At 37.1% G+C, this 24,284-nt stretch overlaps 1 protein-coding gene across 1 annotated transcript in view; it reads left to right on the plus strand.

The window, feature by feature from the left end:
- The first annotated feature begins 481 nt into the window (after positions 1–481).
- The window catches only part of ST18 (ST18 C2H2C-type zinc finger transcription factor), a 167,379-nt gene continuing 143,576 nt past the window's right edge, over positions 482–24,284 (plus strand). Inside the window, exons 1-2 of the mRNA XM_075141873.1 lie at positions 482–638; positions 796–931. The gene's annotated coding sequence lies outside the window, so the exon portion shown is untranslated. The remainder of the gene's footprint in view (positions 639–795; positions 932–24,284) is intronic.

Consider the following 24,284-nt stretch of genomic DNA (forward strand, 5'->3'; position numbering starts at 1 on the left):
CTTTCAGATCCCTTCTGGAAGAAAACAAAGGTTACAGTGGGGAAAGTACCATACAAGTACTAGAGCAAATGCACCCAGCAGATTGAAGTTCTGAGATGATAAAGCAAATATAGCTTAATGTTAAGATGGAGAAAAAGTAGCACCCGCCTCCTCCTCCTCCTCTGCACCCACACAACTTGTTTACAAAAGTGCCTTGTAGTGACTGCTGGTGGTGTCACTCCGTCCCATGCCCCAGAGCTATCACCGGGCCTCATGGGAGATGTGACTACAGCATCGGACATGGGACCGTTTGTTCACTCACTTTCTGTGAAGAGAGTTTTGAACTGTGTTTTGAATAGACAGCATTTTCTTTGTGTGGTTGGTAAATAACACAGAGCAAAGTTAGTCAGCAAGTTGCATAGCTTCTGCATTCTGATTCTTTGGAGCCCTTTTGTACCAAGCTTGACAGGATGTTTTTAACAGAATGTGACCTCACTGGGATACCAGAGGTAAGGAAAAAAGTTATTGGGGCTGTTGTGGAATATTTTGCACAGAGCTGACCAAAAGTGCTGCTTTAAAATGCCTCTTGGAAAGAAGATGGTTTCACTGTGATCCAGTCAACACCTTGTTCAGTGAAAATCAATGTCTTTCACCCCTTCGTAAGTTATAGGAAGTCTTAATAAGATTTTCTATTTCCCACTGACGGAAAAAGACGCCGATTTGCAAATCTCAGAACGATTATGTACTTGCTCTAATGTGTTGAGCAAAGGCCCGGTTCTAGTGACAAAACATCAAAATGTTTTCTTTCTAACACAGAACAGAATAAGCAGATCAGATCCAGTTGTTCATCCAAGTCCTAGAAGCAGCAGTGCGAGAATCGAAGCGGTGGCAAACCCAGCAAGACCAGGAGACAGTGACCTTCTGGACACCCGTACTCAATCACTAGGTAAAGGTAAGAAGGAAAAAAAAAAAACAAACGGTATTGGTATGTTTTCTGGGTAAGATCATGTGTGGGTTTTCATCGCAGGCATTAAAACTGGGGCTGCCGCTTGTAGTTTTGCTTGGACGTAGAGCAAAGGGGGCTGTGGTACCCTGGGGAACGCGGGGCTGCGCGGGCACCCCCTCTCCTCCCTCTGCTGGTCAGCGCCGGGGAGAGGCAGCCGCCGCCGGTGGGGAGACCCGGCTCCTTTCTGCCGCCGTGGGGGAGACCCCTGCTTGCTAGTGGCTCTTCAGGGTTTCTTTAGTGTGTTGCTCGTGGTTCTAAGCACTGACAGCGTTAGGAGGTAGTGATGTAAGGTTCAGCGGCGGTAAAGGAAGAGAGAGAAATCTGAGTGTTCAAAAAGTCAGGGGGAGGTGATTTAAAAAAAAAAACAGCACGCAGACATAGTTCAGATATTTATTTCTAGTATTAAAATATTATAGATTGACGCTGAATGATCTGAGTGATTTATTTATATTCACGATCTACAGAGGTTTTTATGAAAAATGAAAGAAAATGTATTATTGCACAAAATAGCTTCATGAATAATAGGCATCTTGCTGTTCTGAAATTGAATTAACAATATGTGACTTGCTTTAGTATGTATACCAACAGAAAAACAAAGCTTCATTGTTTTTGTGGTCAACAATTGTTATTTTCCAGCCAGTACAGGTGACTTATCAAAAAAAAAAAAATTGTTTGGAGTCACTGATAGAACCGTGAGAGGAAATGAAGTTCTCACAATATGTAAAACTGTTATTCATACTTAAAGACTTGCATCACAAAGAATTCTAAAAATAGGCCTTTAAAATTGGAAAGTTTTGAGTGCTGCTGACAATGAAAGTGTTCTTTGGTAAATGAGGATGGAAAAGTTTGCTCATCAGTAACTAGAGTTACTCTTAACTGTAAGGCACATAAAGAACTAGAGATTTGTTTTTTCTTGTGATCAGTCAGAAAAGTGGATGGGTTGAACTTCATTTAGTAGTGTAAAAGATGCAATGAGCACGTCGCTGCTCCCAGTAAGACAGGGTAATAACTTTAATTTGGCAAAACATTTACAGTGATTCTTTTATAATGTCAAACTTACTGCTGTACTTTGATCCACTGGCATGTGGTAGATAAGCTGCCAGTTCTGTCCTAATCAGAGCAAATATTTCTTCTGAAGAAGCTTCTAGAGACAATTGTGTTCTCTGAAGCAAAAGTCTGTCAAATGGGGATGATTTAAGATCATGAACTTATATTCACAACTTTGGAATTTGTGTTGCAGTAATACTTCTGGTCCTCATCATGGGTCAGATGCTGGGTATTGTACAATACAAAACCAGATTTTATATACCAAACAGCTAATGATGCAGACATGAGGCAGCAGTTGAATAAAACAAATCTGATAAATTATTCAGTTACAAAAAATACACCCAAAGTGTTAAGACGGAGTTTTCTGATTTTAATACCTTTCTACAGCTGTATATGTACTGTTAGGGTGTTTTTAACTGATGATTTTTCATAGCGTCTCACCCACTATAGGTAAAATGCCACCAGTAGTTGGAAGCTTGATCTCTTTTAGACCTTGAGTCAGGGAGATGTTGGCAGGGTGGGATACAGTTTACTTTATCCCTGAATTTGAACAAGAGAGGGCAAAAGTTCAATAAAAGTAAGCTGTTTAATATTTATGAAAGCTACGATGGGTAAACCAGTAGAGGTCAGTACAGAGTGCCGAAATGGAAGTGGAGTGCCAAAGCTTTGTGTATTTATGCTCTACATTCGATCTTTAACTTTTCCTTTAAAATGTGGTAAAGGCTTACAGTGGCTTACAGTCAATATTCCTGTCCTCTTCAAAAGATAGATTAAAAATACTTGGGATAATATGATAATGACAGACTGCTTAAACAGATTAATTTAAGTAACAAAATGCATTTTGTAGCATGTTATAGCTTGCAGAGAGATGCTGGAAACCTTATTTTGTGGAATCATTACTGAAACCAATGTGTAATACTTATTACATATATTGCAGTGACAAATGCATCTAGCTGATGGTTATGTTGCAAAAAATTAGGAGAAAGAGGATAACTTTTAGGAACCAAGTTTTCACATACTTGAAGGCAAAGCAACAAAAGAATTTTTCTCATTTTAGGTAACACGTTTGGATAATTATCATTAAGTGGTGTTTTAAAGGTCTTTTCTTTGTGTATATATACACATATACAGAGAGAGAGAGAGAGGGGGAGAGAGGCAGACAGACTCTGTATATAAAGTTGAATTATCTTTTGTTTCACTTTTTAAAGCCATTGTTTGCTCGTGGTTTCCTTTTGTGATTTAAAGCAAGGAAAAGAATCACCGCGTATAGTCCGTGCGTGAAAAGATCCTTCAATATATATTAGCTGCAAAAGCTCATCTCTGAAAAGCTTCTGTTCAAGCTGCTTTCTATGGATCTAGAAAGAGCAACCTGCCTGTCCCCATTCTGTTTCCTTGCACTTTAACTAAGTACTTTGAAAACTACCTTGCTATTAAATTGTAATTATTGAATATTAAAGAATTACAAAAAAAAATCCTCAGATAAAGATGGTATGTTATATTTTGATTTCAATACCAACTTACATCTGCTGTTTATGAGCTTAGGGAGAAATTTCCCAGTATATTCAAAGAGAATAGAACTATACAAATGGGGAAAATTTTTGAAAATCCTCTTCACTTGTTCTGCTTACCTTTCATGCTCTTCTTTAAATTGATTATGGAGGCATTGGAATGTATGGAAGCCATACTTTCTTTTTATGTGCTTTATCATGCACTCAAAAGTGACAAGTACTAGACAGAGACTCCGCAACTCTTTCTAACGGGCGCTTGTGTTGTGTGCCATTACAGTCAGATGGCATAAGTGTGAACGCAGTTCAGAGGGCTGTGGGAGAGGATTACTGGAGGGGAGGGATTCCCTGATAACTGTAACAGCTATCAACAGTATAAACTGAGGTAAAAAGGAGACAGAGGTGTCATAAACTGCCGTTGCACATCTGACCCGTGATGTGTTTTTTCCATACTTTTGTCACTGTGATGTCACATTACAGATCTTGCAAAAGATGTCCCTTTACAGGTGTAGTGTAAGTGGCGAAGACAATGAAGTCTTTATGTTTGAATCAGTGGTGAGACCAGGAGCTCTACAGGCTTGTTCCAACTTTTTTCCCCTGAGGAAAAGGAAACTTAGAAATAATCTCATTTCTGTCATAACACAGGGTCCAGTCTAACAGTGTGGCATACGAGTGATGGCATGTTAAACGACCATTTCCATTTTGAGTCCCAATTTCTTACCAAAGGCTTGGATTCAATTCCATCCAATTCAACTTCATTTAAAGGGAAATGGAGAAAGAACTTCTAGTAATGATTTCATTCCTGGCTTTGATTGTATTTTGAGAAAATAGGCTTGAATCTGAAAGTCAAACACACCTTGTTTCTCCAGGTAAACTTCTGATGTCCATACAATTTTGGCATACAATATTTTCCTATTGCCTTTTTCACATCTCTCTCATTTTTTGTTGGGTAAAAAGGGTGTGAGAAGTTGTATTTTGCTGAACCACAGCGGAAGTGCTTATTTACAGTAACTGATACTCTTCACTAGTTGTTGTTGGGAGGGAGCCCTCCTGCTCAAAAGCTTTTCCTGAAAAGTAGTGCAAAGGTTGAAATGAAGGTGGTTCTTATAATACTAAATGCTCTGGTTTTAGTCAGTCAATGTTGAAGTCCAAAAGTCCAAGTATTTCTATTGCTTCAATTAAGTTTGTTTACATGTTAAATTTCATGAACATCTGGTCAGCTTTTTTTCTGTAACATATGGGATACAAACCCCCAAAATTCAGGGACCAAAATAATGTTGCTGGAAATGTGTAGTTCAATCAAGTATAATGTTATACTAGAAGTTTGCTGTTCTTATCTGTATGCAGACCAAAGATAGAAAATTACAAGCGGAGCTGTTCATGCTTAAGGAACAGAAAGTCTATCTTATCACTGAAGTTCTCAGTGTCTTGGTATATTAATGTTTGATATTTTCTTGATTGTGGTATTACATTCATACATTCTTACAGGTATAGTAACATTATATTCTCATTTTGTCCCTCTTTTCTGATGTCTTTGATTTATTCGTTTGCTGGGTTTTAAAAATTTTTCCCTGCAAAGTAGCTATGCATAAGTAAATTATCCTACCCCTATATAGCTAGGTTTTACCTTTGTTTAAGTCAGGGATAAATTTCTCCATTCTTAGTGTATGTGTGTACAGGGGTGACTTCCAACATTTTTGCATTACCTGATACGGAGGTATCTGTCATTTAACTATAAAGCTGTGTGTTCTGTTTAAGCATGTATCAAAAAATTGTGGGCTTGTGTCCAGATGGGGATAGTACTAATTCAGTCAGTGGTGATCAGTAATCAAGATAGCAGCACTTGTGAAAATCTCTTCGTATAAACAAGGAATCTGAGGCATTTGCACCAGCAATTGAATAAATTAAGGTTCCTTACCTGTAATTATGTTATCAATCTGCAGATTGCAAAATAACCTAAAATACATTACAGCCAATAAATTAGAATGATAAATGTAGGCAAATAAATTGTAATTTCAAACATTCCACAGGGAGAAAAAAGATAGATTTTTCACCCATTTCAGGAATAAAAGGACAGGCTAAGGAATTGGTGTAATTCTGGGAAATGTACTCTATATTACAAGAAAACATCAATATAACAGTTTCATTTTGGCGGTTCTACCATTTTAGTGAAGCATATCTACGGAGGCAACTTTGCTTCTAAGGTGCTTAAGGGATCAGAAATGGTGCTTTTCCCTGACTATGTTAGATTGGATGGTATAACGGGGTTTGTTTTTTTTTTTTTTCATTTTATCCTGGAGTTCTGTTGGGAATTTGTTACCTGTCCTATTCACTGTGTAGCTCAAGTCAATACTAGGCTTTTCTTTTTCATTTCCTCACTTTCTCATATGTCAAGAATAAACTTTAGACTCCAGACTCCCCTTGATATTCTTTACCTCCCACTGAAATCAATAGGATGCTGAACCCAAGTCTTGAGTGTCTTACGTATCCCGGTAACAGAAAAAAAACCTGGTTGTATGGGTGGCCTGAAGCTGAGGACCTGTAGCCTTTATAATGTCAACATTAAACCTGAGGTATAGGTGGAGTTAAGGCTTTCTAGAAACTCTGAAAATCACTTCCTTTTCATAGAAAATTTCTCAATCATTTCTCTTATACCTATGTATTTCTAAGAGGTCAATATTCACACCTTAACTGTAAACCAAATAAATGTGAATTCCGTTTTTGTGGTACATACTCATTATATTTACAAGCAAAGTTGTTTCTGAAGACCTTTATGTGTTTAACAAGTCTCTCCTAAAAGCGAATCTTATGTTTGGGTCTCTTCTACAGAATAACTCTTTTATGAACAAATTGTAATACATCACAAAGATCTTCTGTAGTATATGTTTGTGATTACTAAATATACTGCAAGGGGATATTAAGAATAGGCTTCACAGAATAGAAAATATTTAACAAGTACATAGTCTTACTTTTTCCTTTTGTACTTTAAGGGCAGATCTCAATTTCAATTGTATGCACTAGTTTTTCCCAACACTGTAAAAATACAATGAATAGCAATGTTATTTGACGACTTTATTTGACTATTCTTTGGGGGTTCTATGTTGGTCCAGAAAAAGAAATGTGCCTTTCTGAAAACTTTTTATTTATGTTTATATATTTTTATCAATATGTATTTTTATCAATACACGCATATTTTATATCTGTATCTATATATGCATATGAATATATAGAGAACATTATGAAATTTCTGCAGGAAAATACTACTTGGGAGCTCATTAATATTTTTTATGACCTCAAGAAGTTCATATTGACATTAATTTTGTTCCAGAAATTAAGATGTTAAACTTAAGAAAATGTTTAATTAAAATTAGATGGAATATGGATAAAAGTCGTAAAAAATGCTAACTGCGGCTTTAAAAAGCACGAAGCAGAAACACATGTAATTTCCCATGAACCTGACTCACAGAAATATTTTATCTATTTTTCTCAGTAATAATTTTATTAGTAGTACTCCTATAGAAGTGTTAATCATGTGATTGCATGTGTCAAAAATATTCCATTTTGCTAGCAGATTTATATTACTTCAGAGAAAATGTATGAGTAAAGATTTTCTGGTAGCTTAATGGTGGTGGTAAAGATGACCACAGACAATGTGAGTGCTTATATCTGGTATGCTTATACCAAGCTCTCTTGCAAAAATGTGATTTGGAGTAACATGGATTTTAATTCCTGACCAACCTGATTGCATTCTATGATGAGATCACTGGATTGACTGGATTCGTGGTTAAGGGGAGCAGGGGATGTCATCTGCTTTGACTTTAGCAAGGTTTTCAGCACAATCTCCCACAACATCCTCATTTTCAAGCAGGGTTGTTATGAAGTAGATGGGTGGACTACTAGATGAGTAGAAAACTGGATGGATCATCTGACTCAAAGGCTAGTGGCTAACGGTTCATAAGAAATCTGGTGCATTTTTGTTTGGAAGTGGAAATAGTAGTTAGGGAGCGATTAGCAGATTTTTGTAAGCCTATCTTTTCCTTGTGCCAAATCAACATGACTAACAGTGAGGACAGGGGGCTAAAAGGAAAAGGAAAGGGTTAGTGAGCTCTCTTGGGTCACTGGTAGAAAATACTCTACTTGGGAATGTGGAATACATTGTAATCAATCTTGTACTGTATGGATTTATACTGCGGAAGATACTAGGAAGTGGTTGGGAAGATACCAATGTGATCAGCCCTGAAATGCACACCAACAGAGTGGTACCAGAATGTTCAATCTGTCTCATCCAGATGTTCTCCTGTTAGGCCAGGGAAAGCACTTCTCCCTGACTCGCTTCCTCCTGATTGCAGAAGCAAGTCTGGTATATGCATTGTATGTTTAGAAGTTTGGTTTGTTGTCCTGACTCAGGCTGTGCTGATCAAATGCAGTACTACCCAGCAGGCAGCACTGCTCACAGGACTTGCATAACTTTTAATTGCTTTTTCTATTCTTACCTTTTTCCTTTTCTACTTTTTGATGTTTCTTTTCACCTCTCTGGTTAAGTCTTTCCTCCTTCAGTCTCCTCCCAAAAAACAGCCTGCCCCAATTTCTTTCTCCCCGCTGGTCCCAGCTTTGCTATATCTCTTTGCCAGTTCAATATTTCTGATACCGTTGCTGATGTACTCGTGGCCTTGCATGGAATTTCTGCTACGGTTGCTTGGGCACTGTTGGCCTTGCATGACTGTACTCACCAAAAGGTCCCCAGGGCTCCCTTTCAACTATCTGTGAAGTTTGGCCATTGATCACATAACTCTCTCTCAACTGCCTGTGAAATCCAGCCATTCTTCACTGCACTATCTATAAAGTTTGTTAGCTTCTCACTTTGTTGTCTCTCAATAGTTTCTCATTTTCTGTTCATGTTTGCATGGGTAGTGTTAGCACGTCCTGTTCAGTTAGCTTTAACTCCAGGCAGGGCCCAGGCAGCAGCCTCGCTGCTTTCCTGAGCCCTAACGCCAATAGCATCATCCTTAGTTGATGCTACTGGTGTACAGTAGCAGAAAAGGTAGGTAGTAAACCAATGAATTTAACTATGTAGCATCTTCACTTTCAGAAAAATAGTAACACATTTATATGACTTTTCTGTTTTAAACAATGAATTTAAAAATTAACCATGCAGTGGCACAGCCACACTTCAGGACGCTACATATGTGATTTCCATGACTATGTGATCACCAGTCAGCATCCCATCTAGGACAGGATGCAACCTGGAAATGAATAGAAGTGAGTGCACTTCCCTCTGACGTGTTTAGTCATTCCTGATCCTCCCTGCTTCAGATTACAAGGCAGCAGTGATACCATGATGCGGATCTGCAGAGGGAATGAGGACCCAATACAACAGCTTTGGAGGAGTTCAGAGCAGTCAGGACAACGGGTGTTGTCACTATTATGGTGAAGGGAACAGGAGATAAGGGCATAGGTAATGACAGCTAGTGATGGATGGTTGAAACCTCTTTAGGTTCCTTCTGTACATCCTGGCACAGGAACCTGCCTGTCAGGGCTACTCGGGAGTTACAGTGCATGAATGGAAATGGGAGCAAACTCTGCCTAAGTTCCAAGCTAATAGGAAATGTGTACTCCAACATCATGTGAGCAGGTATCACCGCAGTGACCGTGATAAGTAAGCCTTGCTGCAAGGCCGGGTATGGTGTCACATTTATTTATTCCGCTGGTGATTGTATGAGAGTTGGGTGGCTTGATGTATGGCAGAGCAAAGTCTCATCTGCTCACAGTTGCACACGCAGGCTTAGTCAATGAGAGAGGAAGCTTTCTTCTCGTTGTTCCTGGTCACTGAGGACAGCGGGAAGCAGAGCAAGTAGGAGCAGCTGAAGTCACAGCTATTGATGCAGCATCAGGGTGGGAATAAACACTTGGAAACGGGATGCTGGAAAAGTCCCTTGTTCTAATCCATGGCTAACCCAGATGACTTCAGATAGTCATCTGTTAATTAATGGGAACATGCTCTGGTTACGAGAGACTGGACCCCACCACAGCTGGAAGGCAAAAATCACAACTGGAATACTATAATCCTCTGGTATTAGGTACAGAAATAGGTCTTTGAAATTACTGTTTACACTTTTTGATCTTTAAAAAAAAAAAAAACGAAACCACTTTCCTAAATGGTTTTAATTTGAGACTTTAGGAAAATGAGATTGATGCTGCCTATTTTTATCTCTTGTAGAGATCATGCTCAAACCCTTGCTTGGTGGGTATGTACCTCTTAAAAATTAAAAACTGTGGAACGTGGGGTTTTTGAATGATTCTTTAATATTTTGCAAATAACATTCAGTTGACTCATTTCTGTATTATTAAATCTTTACAGTACTTGGCTGCAAGTACAATAAAGAAATAGCGTGCATAATAATTTTTGTGATTATAGCGTCTGCTGTCCAGTTACAAAAAATCTGTCCAGAAGAAAAAGAAAATGCAGTATATCCTATTCACCTGTTTATATAATCTTATGGCTAGTGCTATCACAAAGGCATCAGGTTTATTCAGTGATTTCTGAAGGTCAGATTACATGAGTGAAGTGAATGCTGACTAAAGATGAAAAGATAATGCTTGTTCTTGTAGTGAAAAAAGTTCTAGAGATTTTTGTATGAATAAAACAACTTCTGTTTCTGAAACACTAGGATTGCCAAGATTTCCAATGGAATTATACAGTTGGAATATGATTATATTTGTTTCTTTGTTAATCCAGGGATCTAACACTATCCAACACTCTATCAAAGATGTTTTGCATTTGGTTATAGTTTTAAAACTCTCTTGTCAGTGCTGCTAAAGAATTGACATCCCTCATTTAATCAGCTGACAACTTGAGAAGTGCTTGTACAAGTTCTACAACTGCATCAAATAATGACTGAAAAAGGACAAAATTGAAATTCTGATTTCCACAGGTTTGAGATACAGCTGATTTGGTAACTAAAGATAAAATCTTGGAGTGCCAGTGTTTTATCTGGGGACTCATTTCACTTGGATGGACAGTTCTTAGAGCCCTTTTTTGGTGGTCTGCTCCTATTCAGCCCTGGATATTTGGTTACTAGCCTGTGGTGATTGTGAAAGAAGAAAACTATGGCAGATTAAACCCTTCTATAAGGTGTTTCCTGTGGTGCGTAGCCATCATTATGTACATAATCTACAGAGATATAGTAAACATGTTAAAGATACTTCAGTATGAAAATTCAGTGTCATGTACAAGTATTATGTAAAATTACTAAAGAGCAGAAATTCTTTGCTTCTTTTTGGAACTTAACAGGATGCAACTTTCCTTTCTGTGTACCTGGACTATGACAGAGAGAAGCACATTCTCCTCCTTTTTATTAAGCTTTTTAGTATGGGAACATTCCTCAAACAAGATATACCTGGAGCCTAATAGATTCCATCTCTAAAGGGAAAACACACCCTATTCTCAACACACTAGAATGAAGGACTGAATCTTACTTTAAATTATTTGTCTTTTTGCCCAAATATCAAGTAGATTTATTTAACTGAATAAAAAATGGTCCTGAATGCTCCAAGTACTTTTGTGAAATAAAATGTATGTTACGCTTGTACAATGACAGAGGGAAAGGAAGAAGCAGAGATTGCCAAGGACATTCTGAGAACATTTATTGATTGGAAACAAATCACTGGATTTTTTTTGTTTTGTTTTGTTTTGCTTGGGTTTTTTTTCTTCTCCATATTACATGAAGTGGTCTCTGTCTGGGTGTAATTTTTACTTTTTAGTGCCATCTGCACCTGTGGCCTTTGGACTTAATGTTTATGACAGATGGACTGGACTGTGTTTGCACCATTTAGTGTATAATCCTTCTGTATGTATCTATGCCATGCTAGGCAGTGGCACTGGCCCAATGGGCATATTTATTAGTGCAGACTTCCTGTCTGCTTCCATTGTTCTGTTGCAGTGTCCTTTGAGCCTAATGGACCTTGCTTTGTGCTGGGCCCACCTACAAAATATTGTTCTTGATTCATGCCAGATTATCTGTTGCAGACTCTAATTTTTTTTTTCTTTTTTCTCTAATGCGTTTGCCAACTAGAACGCTTAAAATGGATCAATTCCATATTGTAAATGCTCTTCCTTTCCTCTCAGCCTGCGAGCTTCATTTTGGAACAAGCTTGCTAGCTTTGTTTACTAGTATCAAGATGCTTGATAAAAAGGAGAACCATTTCCTCTGAAAAATGTTGCATCTCATGCTACCTGAGCTCCCGCTCTACTGGAAGCAGAAGTTGTTCCCAGCAAAGCAATGCCTCTTGTAAAACAGGATGTAATAAATGCAGCCCTGGCTGCAGGAGCCTGCTGGCCCACGGCTGGCAGCCTGGAGCTGTGCGGCACATCCCATTCCTGCTGACTTCATCGGTGCTGTGTGGCGGGTGTGGGAAAAAGGACAGGCTACTATTGCACAAGAAATGTTGCCTTCTGCATCAGTAGAACAGCAAAACAAATGCCAGGCAAATGGAAAAGTATGCAGCACTTAGGCACTTGCAATTTTTAAGTTTTTTTAAGGTTTGTGAACCTAAAAATTGACAGACGTGATATCTCGACAACAAAGAACAATTTACTATTGTTCATTTATCTCATGAAATCATGAGGTTGCCTCTCTTAAATTATTGTACCTATTACAGAAATGTATGAAATGAACCTCGCAGTTTAGCTGTAGTCACATCAAATTAGTGGCAAATTTCAAACAGACATTTGAGAATCAAAAGCACCCTTTTCTAACCTTCAACATATATAATCCTAACAATTAAAGAGGATTTAAAAATATTTCTATAGAAAATAATCATGCTCTTGTAAACTTTCTATGGAAAGATAGATCACCTATATAACTTCTCACATTACATAGCAAGACTATGTATTCTGTGCTCATATTAACATGATCATGAGGAAAGGAAGCATATTCTGTATCATACAGCTGGATTCTAGCAGGGATAGTTTTTGGGGTGGGTATACCTGCCAATCAGATTTCTGCAGGATGAGAATAAAGACCTGCGAGGCAGAATTTATAATTTCATAAATAAAAAAAGCAATTATCAACAACGTTTGCATATCTAGAAAAGGCTTCTTTATAATATTGAAATAAAGCTGTATAGTAAAAAGAAAAGAGATTATGATGGTGTACTCATGACTGAGAAATAGAAATGGCAAAAATTATTTTTTTCTTTTCAGCCATTTTAGATTTGGTATTTCTGGTTTGCAGTTAAAAACTTCTACTATAAAACATCCATCCAAAATGTGTAACTGAGTGAGCTTGGGCTTGAGAAGAAAGTATGTTGAAGTCCATATACAAATACTTATGTATGGTTTGAATATTTTCCTTTTTCATTCACCTTTAATGCTGTTGAATACTTAACACTTTTGAAGATCAGGTACCCAAATTTCAATGGTGAAACTCCATATAGGCATTTTTGTGAAGGAATGTGCATATTTTCAACCCTGAATTTAGTATTAAAACATATGATTGAAATTTGAAAATCTCATGGCAGCATGTTTGGCAATCATCTTTCACACCCCATGCAATTTTTTTTCTTTCCTTTTGTGATATCTGAAAAAGTTTCATCAATTTAGCCTTGTAGTTGCACATCTTGAAGGAATATTTTTAAGAGTTCAGTGTAGAAAATGTGCAAGCTGGTTGTGGGCAAATCCTGTTTAATACCCTTCAATTTGAATTAGCTGTGTGACGGTTCTGAAATTTTTTTCCTGCATGTGCTGTGGCAGTATCATAATTTGTTCCTCATAGATTATTGCTCACCTACTCCATGAAAAAGCAGTTTTCTAAGTTGCTTTTCCCTGCTGCCAGTCAGTGTGATGATGAAGTATCTCTCAAAACTACCATAAAAGCTTCAGTATCTCTTTTTTGTAAAAGACATTCTATAAATTTTAACGTGAAAGCAGAGGCTGGTACAGAGGAGACAGGATATTATCGACTGCTTATTTTTTATTTGCTTTTCTTTCTTTTGCTTTATAGAGTTCATAGACACAGTTCAGTATGACAATAAAGATATTATCCAAGTTTGCCAGGACACAGAAGTAATCTGCCACAGAAGTCTGTTTGTTACATGATAAGATTAGCTTTAAGGTTATTGTAATGTTTGAGTTTCTGATTGGAGCCCTCTGCAAATAACGACCTGAGGGGTTGTGTCATCATGTAGACAAGCTACATGACCATTCAGCTGTGATTATCGTAACTTCAGTGCCAGTAATGTACAGTGCTCCAGAACTGTGGAGCTAGGTATCATGTCCTGCAAATAGAATTAATCACGGAAGAGCCCACGGACTGAGCTGATGGAAGCAAATAATTGCAAGGTTATGCCTATCAAGGATATGCAGCCTAAATCTCCCAACTGCGAGGCATGGTAGAGACAAGTGTAATGTGACGGCCCTCCCTTGTGGATCATCATCATATCCCTTCCCTAGATGTTACCTGATTACTAGCCAAGACAATATACCATACTACCATCCTCTGCAGGGTTGCACCAGAAATGCAGACAACCAAGGGGATTTTTCATTACCCTGAATTGCACGTATCTGTGAACACTGGAGAGTCAGCCTTATTTGGTCTTGACTGAATTCACACTTCTGTTAGAGGAACTGTAAGTCTAAAGAGCTTTGCAGAACATCCAAACTGGCCAATAACTAACAACATGTCCTTGGGGACATGAGACAGGACAGTGCGGTCATCTGCAAACGCTAGCTCAGGAATAGTTGTTTTCTGTACATAAGTCTCCTGTCCCTGCATGTGTTTACTGAAGATTCAGGACTCCACTGTTCAAATATTATTATGTGTAGATGCATAGACTAGCTAGAATCCTCAGTCATTTTCTGTCACTGAAGCCATTCTTGCCTCTTAGGCCTCTGGTACAGTGGAACTCTTTGTGCCAGGCTTTCCACCTACTACTTTTTCCTATTACTTCATAGCTGCTGCCTTTTTCTTATTTGTCTGATCTACAGCAACGATCCTTCAGTTTTCTGGTGGAAGAGAAATCCACATTTATGGTCCCACAGAAGGCTCTTCGAAAGACTTATTCAATGCCAGTGGCTACTGAGCTCTGCATCAGTTTTCTGTCTAGCTTTACGATCATCTGCATTTGCAAAGAAATAGGACAGCGCCCTTGGGATTTTCACCAGTTCTCTTCTAGACAGAATTTCTGTACTGGAAGCAGATAAACCGGCTTTCCCTATCCATGACTTTCCAGGGTCCAACCAATGGATTTAGCCACTAACTTCCTAATGTCTCTAGGCTGAAGTCCTAAATTAAAATACAACTTGTGTTACTTGATTTTAGTGACAACATAGGATATTGCTCATGAAGAGGGTGTCCTGTGGTATTGAGGTGTTTTCTGGGTACTAAGCAAGAAAAGCACTTTGAGGAAATTTGTGGTTACAGTATTGAATAATGTGGAAGGGGAGATTGTGAACTAGTTGGAATCAGTTGTTCTTCTGTATAAGAACTAGTATAGACAGAGCTTGATTAGTCTCTTTAGCCAAACCCACTAAGCAAGCGGATAACTGATTTTAAAATCTGTCCTTGTGGTAGTCTTCAGTGGTAGGAAAAATAGTTTTTCATGTAGTTGACAGCCTCACGTGTGAACCTCACAGCACAACTTCTGCATGTGACTGAGATCGATTTGGCCAGCAATGGGCTCTGTGTGGGATTATTTCATTTGTCCCCCTCACTGCTCTGAATCCTTTTCTTCTGTCTGTTAGTTGTATTTCCATTCCACCAGTTAATACTGCGATCAGTGAGGATGAGAGAGTAATCCATCCTTTGTACAGGTCTTATGTCTTTCTTCCATCTACCTACATGTTTTCCCTAAATCCTGTGATTGCTCGGTAACTGGCAACAGAGACAGATGGAGGATGTCACACCTACATACAAATGATGAAGAAATGATGGCTGTTGGCCATTGACTTGCCGTGACAGAGGCATCTTTAACTTGTACATCAAAGGAGCCCTTTTTAAGGATAGTGTCACTATCACTGGTTGCTGAAAATGGAAAAACAGATCCTCAGCTGTCATGTACTCTATCATTGATTCACTGTGCTACAAGAAGTCAGTTACACAGCAAAACTATCACATAAAACAAGCTAAGCCAAAAAAATGTGAGAGACTAGGGAGGTGTGGAGTATATAGTGAAAGTGTCTTGCAAAATGTAATTTTAATATAGAAATCTGAAATGAAACATATCTTTCAGATAAGATAAATTTTAAGGCAGTCATTTCTGTATATATGTATTACCAGAAATCTGATTTTGAGAATAAGTGACTGCTTAATATTTCCTTAACTGAAGCTGATATCAAAGTTAGATTCTTTGTAATATTACTGACAGATTTTATGAGGATCTAGATAATTCAGTGAAGGTGTCTCCACAAAATCATAGGCTAAACTTGTAGGTAAAGACTTACCCATGTTTGTGTAACATAGGAAAATACAGCTGATCAGATTGCTGCGGGAAAGAACAGCTCGAAGCATGACTATAGAAGCTGCAGTGTTGACTGCTCATAGATATATTAAGTAGTATCTTCCAGATTAATAGTTTCTTCCATTCAAAATAGTTGCTGCATTATGATTTCCAATTCATTAATGGAAAAAAGAGGTGTATTTGGAGGGAATAGAAGGGAAGGTCTAAGAATTAGAATTTCCTTAATCAATCACCTTCATTATAGAAAAATAATGCGTGAAATAGCATGAAAAATAAGATTTGTGTGTGTGTGTGAAATAAATACAAACGTACTAAAAGACTGATTAATGCTAGATTCCCAGTGGTTAAAACAATGCCCTCTTTTGGTACTCTGATATTTGAGTTTATAGAATATATATTCTCTTCTTTCTGACTACTCTGTAGTCATTTCTGTTAATTATAATCTGAAAGACTATATAGTCCACTTCTTATTGACATAAAAATGCAGTAACTCTCAGAAATTGTCCCACTGATGCCTATGAAGCTATTTGCAAGAGAAACTGCTGGCCAGAGTAAGCAAGGGCTCCATTAAAGGGTTTAAATGGAAGAGAAAGTTAAATTTATGTTTACTTGATATATTCCTATTCTCTAACATTCCTCTTGTTTAAAACCTTATTTCTTCTTCTACTTATATTTCTAACTCCTTCTAACTCTTTCTCTGTTTCTTCCTCTTTTTTTTTTTTTAATTTTTCTCTTTCCTCCTCCTAATATTCCAGTTTAACAAGATTTTGAGTCACACTGATTCCAGGTAAACAAGCTGGTGTACTGTAAAATAAATAGCCTTGAAATCCTACAAAGTAAATCACTTGCCTTCAAGATTAAGCTAAAATGTTTGCTTCAGCTTCATGTCTGAACATCCTTCCACTTAACCAGATGATAGCACTTTTTGCCAACAAAACATATCTTTACTAAACCAGGGCCATCTTTCAATAAGAACAGAGCAGTATGATGCCCTCTGCCATCAAAACATGCCTCTAGCCCTATTTATTTATGAGGAGCTTTGTACTGGATACAAACTGATCATGAATGTTATCCAGCTTTATATAAGACATCACATGGTATTGGTAATCTGATACAGGGTTTTAAATGGATAGCTACACTGCTGGTTTTAAGTGCCAGCATTTTTTTTCCTTTTGCTATCAAGTGGTATAGCCTGTACTGCTAAGAAATACTCTAGCCTTCACTGAGTTTATGCTTCCTGCTGAAGAATTGCTGTCTTTATTTTGCCTTTTATCTTTATTCTTCTGAACAAAATAAACTATTTAGTGTTCTCTGATGCAGAATCCTGGAAATAGATTGTTGTTGGAAGAATAATCTACATTTTTACTCCTTACTCCCAAATATATTTTTTCACAAGCTTGTGTTTCATTATCTTTTTGCTGTATGTTTATTAAAATAGTTATGCTTTACTGTTATAAGTCTGGAGAGTCTTAAGAAACAGATATGGTTTCAGACAAGAAATATTGACTTTTCTTGGTGTTTATTCTTACAGAATTCTATTTGATCACCTATACTTGTATTTGTAAACCTAGAAAATCAGCTTTATTTGTGGATTACTTACATAATTGACATTCACTCCATGCAGGCATGGAAAAATCTAACCTGGTGTGAGAAAGCTGAAGTGTGACTAACATCCTGAATTTTTGCTTTGCAACATAATCTAGAGGATGGATGAGCATTAACATGGAAAATCTAGCCTCTTTTTCCCAGAGGGCACCTTTGCATTATTGTAGCTGAAATGCTTCATGTACTGTATCACTTTCATCTGAAAGCAAAAATCTGATGAACACTTGTTTGAGTATTTTAAAGGTAAAGATAGTAGCTTTGATCAATCCCTTGAATCCCTAGTTTCTTAAATCATTTTAGGACAAGTTAAACTAAGATTCTGGGGCTGGTCTGTGCATGCTTAAGGGAAGGAAAATTGGCTAATTTGTGCTTGACTTACTAGAAAGCAGGTATGGGAAAAAATATGTCAGAGGGACCATTTAAAAAAGTGAAGAGAACTTACCTGAAAATTTTGTAAACAATTAGATGGTAGTACAGATAGAGGCATCTCAAACTGGCATTTCAGTATCCAATTATTTATCAAACACTCATTTGCAATTGAAATAACTTAAGCAGACATGTGCCTTGGAGGGGGGATGGAACTGGTAAGGAGAATTATACACTGAATATTTGTTTATATGTTTCTTCTACCATGAGAGAGAGATCTGTGGTTTTGTATGCTTCCCTAACTTTGTGCATTAAAGAAATTGAACAGCATGACTGGGTTTAAAAGGGGTGACATTAATGTGAAGTCTAAGGATTCTTTATGTGCATAAAACCATGATGGTTCATTCCATGAACAGCTGCTAGCCAATAAGCCTTTTAAAAAGCCTTTTGGAGATGACACTGAAAATCCAGAGCTCAAACTCTTACTGCAGGATTTGTACACTGAATTTTCAAAAATAGGGCACCTCCAAATACATGTTAAAGGGTAATCTAAATGTCTCTTAGGGACCCAATATTATATTATTCTATATCCAACATAACATTGAACTTATTAGAACTTTACATAGTGCCTAATAGAGAATTTGTACAATATTAAGCTAATTAAAGGTTTTTAAACATAATTAAGTGTCATGGTTTTGAAAATTGTTTCAGTTGGTAACTTGATTGTCCACATATACATCTGAGTGAATCTGGCTATTGGGTATTTTTACTCTAGACTTTGTGCAGAATGCAAAACTATCACAGTTCGTATGAGCACAGAATGACCTATGTGGTAACTGAAGCCCTCTAGTGAAGCTATGCTAAAGTTTCTACCAACACCCTTCCACTGAGCTATTTATCTTGAGGTTATGTTGTAAGTTTTTTTGGGAGACTCTTCATTTATACTCCACCTGCACAGCAGTTCTGATTACTGATTAGTGTTATGTTACAAGAAATAAATAATAAAATCAATGGATTTGCTTGTGCTTTGGACAATTGCTGAAGATTCCATAGTAGCACTTCTCATTTTCTGGCAGATGGTAAAATGGTTACCTCTGCAATTAGAAGAACAAATGTGTCTTCTTTTCTGCACTGAGAGGATCTTAACAATTAAAAATGTGGCTATGATAAGGCAGAGGAAAACAGAAACAACCTGTTTGTAATGTGTGTAACTGAAGAAATATATTCAGAATGAAAATAAAATGTTAAAAAGCCTCCTCCTCTCTTTCTCTGATGCAAAATTTTCTAGGAGCTTAAGGATGGGAGTGCCAGTTCCAAGCCACCACAAGTGTTGAGCTGTGGTAGAACTGGCCAAGAAAGGAGCACAACATTTGAGAGTTTCTATCTTTGTACATTCAACTCTAAGGGGTAAGGAACTAGAGCTTAATTACAGAGACATGAGTGTGAGTTGGTAAAGGTACTACAGCCACCTGACCATCATACAAATATAAACACAGTCAACGTTTTTTTCTATATCTAAGCAAGATATTAAAAAATGCATTTCATTTTTAATTAAGTTAAAGCTATTTAAATTGTAAGGATTTCTGGGACTGGTGTCCTACATGTTCTGACCAATGCATAGGAAGAAAAATTATATTCCACTTTAATGAAATTACAAAACATTTCCTCGAGATTTGATCCTGTTGCTTAATAGCATTGTCTCATCTCATGGACAACTTAGCTAATGCTGGTGTAATCAGAGATGGCTCGTGTTGTAGCACGAGTTGGAAATACGTCAGTTAAGAATGTAACAGCTGCACCTTCCACTTAAATTTTCTCATTATATCTTGAAGTATAAATGTTCAAAATACAGTTTAAAAGAGAATAGAAACTTCAGCTAAGTGACTTACACCACTGAAATGGAATTAACAATAAAAATAATGATGGATATATAACTTCAATGGAACTGACAGATTAGTTATAACAACTTTATGTTGCTCATTAGAAATTTGTCTTGTGTCTGATGACTATAGTTATCAGGGCAGGAGAGAAGAGCTTTAATCACAGTCTTAAAACATATTTTGTGGTTCCTTTTGCATACTTGATTTGCCTCTTGTATGCAAATATTATTTTTACTCCATATTTGAAAAATGTCTCCTATTAATCCACATTGATTTTATTTTATTTTGCAGATTGACTAACTTGCTTTGTGTAAGTTACGCTGTAAGGACAGCTTTAATGGTTGAATTAGGTGGTTTGACCATTTTTTACAGTACATTTTATTAGTCTAAATATATGGTAACCAATACCTACAGGTACCTTTTCAGCACAGTGCTCAGGAAATTAACCATGGAGCTCTCATTAGCATTAATGGGTGCTTAGTGGATAATTTACTGTGCACCACGCTTAAAACATACCCCCCAGGGTGCTCACCAGGCTGTGTGGGAGATTCCTCCATGCTGATGGTATTGTAATTGTATTTTATTAGATCAAGCTACAAATGAAAGATTTTGATTTCTATGACATCTATGCCTAACTCTGATTCAAAGAGAAAACGTACACACCTGTGTGTGATACAGTAGAAAAAAGATGTACTATCAATGCTTTTAATTTCTCATAAAGCCAGAAGATGACACAGAATATCTTATTTTTATGCTAAATATTAAACCATAAAAGCACAAACTTTCGATATAACTATTCAGAAATTTGGAACTGCTGTTGCAATTTTAGCTTAGCCTTATCATGCATGTGTTTTCAATTACAAAGGGAAAACTTTAAGAAATTAAGATAAACCAACAGGAATCAAGAGCTCAGGAACGTAAGAAGCTGTAAGAAGCTAAAGTTTTCCCAGTCAAAGGTGCAAAAATTCCCTGGAATTCACACTCCGGTCAAAGAAGAAAGGCTGTTGGGAATGATTCCAAATTCTATTCTGAATAATGAATTTAAAAAGAACATTAACTTTAAGCAGAAAACCTATAAGGAAAGGGGGAAAGACAAAACAACAAAGAATCCTGTGCTTTGTTGAATAGAAAACACGGGGATAAGGCAAGACTTAAAATCACTCTGAAGTTTGCTTTAGAAAGAAGGTTCTTCATTCCTTAACAGAGGACAAAGAAGGAAGAGGTTTGCCATGTGCTTAAAATTATCTTTTACCTAGAACAAATGCAAAATTGATATGTATTTCAGTTTTTAATGGGACCAATGCTAAGCACAAAAGCAAAGGCAGGCTTGCCAAAACAAAGTTTACTGTGTTTAATGTGTGTGTGTGTACAGGAGACAGGGAGAGAAGAAGATTACATCATTCCCAAAATATTGGAATATAAAATCACAATCAGACAGAATGTGATAACAAATCTGAGTGGCACCATAAAATTGCAGAGTAATATAAATAGTAACTACATTTAAGACAAGAAAGAAAATAGGTAACTTAGCCTAATATTAGCAGTGTGATTCAATCAGGCAAAAACTTAGAAAATATTGAACATATAGTAAAGATGAAAGTAGACAGCATAAAACAAAGGGCTGATAGATCATTTCAGATCAATCTATTATCTATCTCAGGTAAGATAACTAATTTTTTGGATAAGAGAAATGCAAGTTAGTCTAATTTGTCTGGGCTTCAGAGAAGGATGGGAAATTATTGGTTATTGGATTAATAGGGACCTCTAGAGTGAGTAAGGAACTGGCTAGAAGAGAGACAAGTAGATTTTATGTAACAAGGGATCGTCATCACCAAAAGCCTTTGTTAGCAGTACATTGCTTGTGCATTGCTGCTTGTCCAATAGTATAGATCCTAAAATATTATTTGTCACACAACTTCTTGGCCACTGTTTTTTTTTAAACAGCTTTTTCTTCACCATTGTCTATAATGCCGTACTAAAGAGCACCTGCTACAGAATCTGTCACTTAAACTCATGTCATGAGTGTCACAGGTTCTCAGAATTCACAATGGTGGTATCATTCTTGTACATTACACTCTGTAGCATCACTGGTCTGTGATACCCGACTATTTTTTTTTTTTTACACTAACCCTCTTCCCCCTTACTGCACAGATACATGCTGAAACATCTGCTACTGTAAAGTGACCTGCTTATAGTGTGGGTCAGCATCACATCAGAAAGGTACATCAAAAAAGTTTAGGACAGTGCTTTGCATCCTAATACCTTCTAGGAAAGGTATGAATAAGACTGCACTTGGGTAGCCTTTTTTAAGACAAAGAATGTGATTGCCTGCAGAAAAAGGTCTTTTATTTGTTCCAGATATGTTTACAGAATATCTTTGTAGAATCTGGCAGCATATTTACATGGATATCTGCCCAAGGATAACTAATAGATATATTACAATCTCCAATCATGGATGAACTGTAACAGATGTAATGAAGTGAGTGGTGCAGGAAAAGCACAGGATAAAATATGTATATCACAGTTGGAAAGATAGTGTCTTTCTTTGCACAGATATACAGATTGACTATATGTAGTAGTTCGTAGCAAGAAAAGAAAGGTAGATGTGGTTTCTCTTGGAGCAGGTGATTCCAAAACAGCTTTGCTGGGCTGGGAATAAAGCACCTCTAGTGATACAGACAGAGGAAAACTGCAGGTCTTGCCTACCCTTCCTTCCCCTAGCGTAACATTTGTTGCTGTGGTCTAGCTGATCACGGTCATCTGTTTCAAAATTCTTCAAAAGAAAAGAGTGACTACAGTGTAGCTGTAGGTGTCCACTATATTTTATCTGTTTGCTATAAAAATACTGAGAAAGAAAATTCCACTATTCATTTTCAGAAATGTTTGTTATTTAAACACTGTCAACCTATCAATCAATATTCCTTTGCAAAACTGAACCAACCTTTTGCACTAGGAAAAATGATGACAAAATATATTAACTCTTTCAGAAGGTTTGTGCTGGTGCTCCTCAGTCAAGAATGTAATTTCCACCCTTGTATACTTCATTCAGTATTAGAGTTTCATTAATGTATTTCTTCTTAGCTTGACGGAAGACTGAAAATGCTTGTTGAGTGAGTGAGGCTTTGAGCAAATAGCACTTGTAGGAAAGGGTAGCAGGCAACAGCTTGTTCTTAAACAGCACAAGAGGAAATAAAAAGTGCTACACCCATCACTATTATGAAGAAACCTGGAAAGAACAGACTATCAGGGGAGGGTCCTAAAATTGCAAAATAGTTTCTTTACATCTGAAAAGATATATGTATGGCAAGATGACTAAAACTGTTTTCCAGAAGGGTGGTGATTCTGGAGTAGGTTGTGCATGAAGGGGCACCTGTAGCTCCTGGAATATGCTCACCCTCATCCTCACTAGATGAACATGTCCTGCCCTCTACCAGATGTAAAAATCAAGTTCTACCAATGCCCACAGGAAGGCTTCGATGCTTCTGGAAAAAGTAATAATTTCAAAAGTTCAAAGAGAAAAATCCTGACCCCACTGGAGAGGTCTGGAAACTGAAGGAACTGGAAACCCTAAGCCACTGGCTGCTGTAGAGTCTGATTTTTCTCTCTTATTAGCAAAAGGTGAACTGAAAATATAGGTAAGACCTGATGTACTTAACAAAGATCAGGTCCATCTTCAGCTTTTAAAGAAAGTGAGGACTGAATACACTATTTGCAATAAACATCAATTTTTAGCTGTGTAAGGAGGTGGAAATGAGGTGGTACAATTAATGATAGACAGGAAGATGTAGCATGAGTCAGCGTAGTTTGTACATTCACTTTGACACTGAAGAAACTTCAGGATCCAAAAACATTTAATGAACCTAGCATTGTTGTACTTACTAATTGCAAATACAACTCTCTGTGATATACTTTCATATTTAACCAATATAAAATAGTTTTGATGAGTTGATCTATTAGAAAAAAAAGTTCAAATGTTTGTCCATCAGCAGCTGCTCATCTAATGAAACTGAAGCATGTCAGGGGATGGACAAATACATGCCAGGTAAATTTACCTAAATCAAGACATTGATCTGTACATACACAGTATTTTTTTTCCAAATTACAAGATACTACTTCACAAAAATAAAGCCAAAATAATTTCACTGTCATGAAAAAGAATACTTTAATATCTTTGACATTTCCCAGATTATTGTCTCTTCTTTCTCTTTTATTTTCTCATAAACGGATTTCTGTTGCTCCTTGAAGCGTGGGCTTAAAAGGAAACTACAAGTTTTCTGAGAAATCAGATTCTGGGTTTTAAGAGTGATCAGAGTCTCACTTAGAATATTGTATTGAACCTACTTTCTGTGGATGCAGGATGTAGATGTATCTTTGTTTTTCTTCATGGACCTTCAGGTAGAACATGAGATTGGGTAACCTAACTATGTGTTGTTGACACAG

This window comes from Calonectris borealis, chromosome 2 (assembly GCF_964195595.1).
Source record: "Calonectris borealis chromosome 2, bCalBor7.hap1.2, whole genome shotgun sequence".
Taxonomy (NCBI): Eukaryota; Metazoa; Chordata; class Aves; order Procellariiformes; family Procellariidae; genus Calonectris; species Calonectris borealis.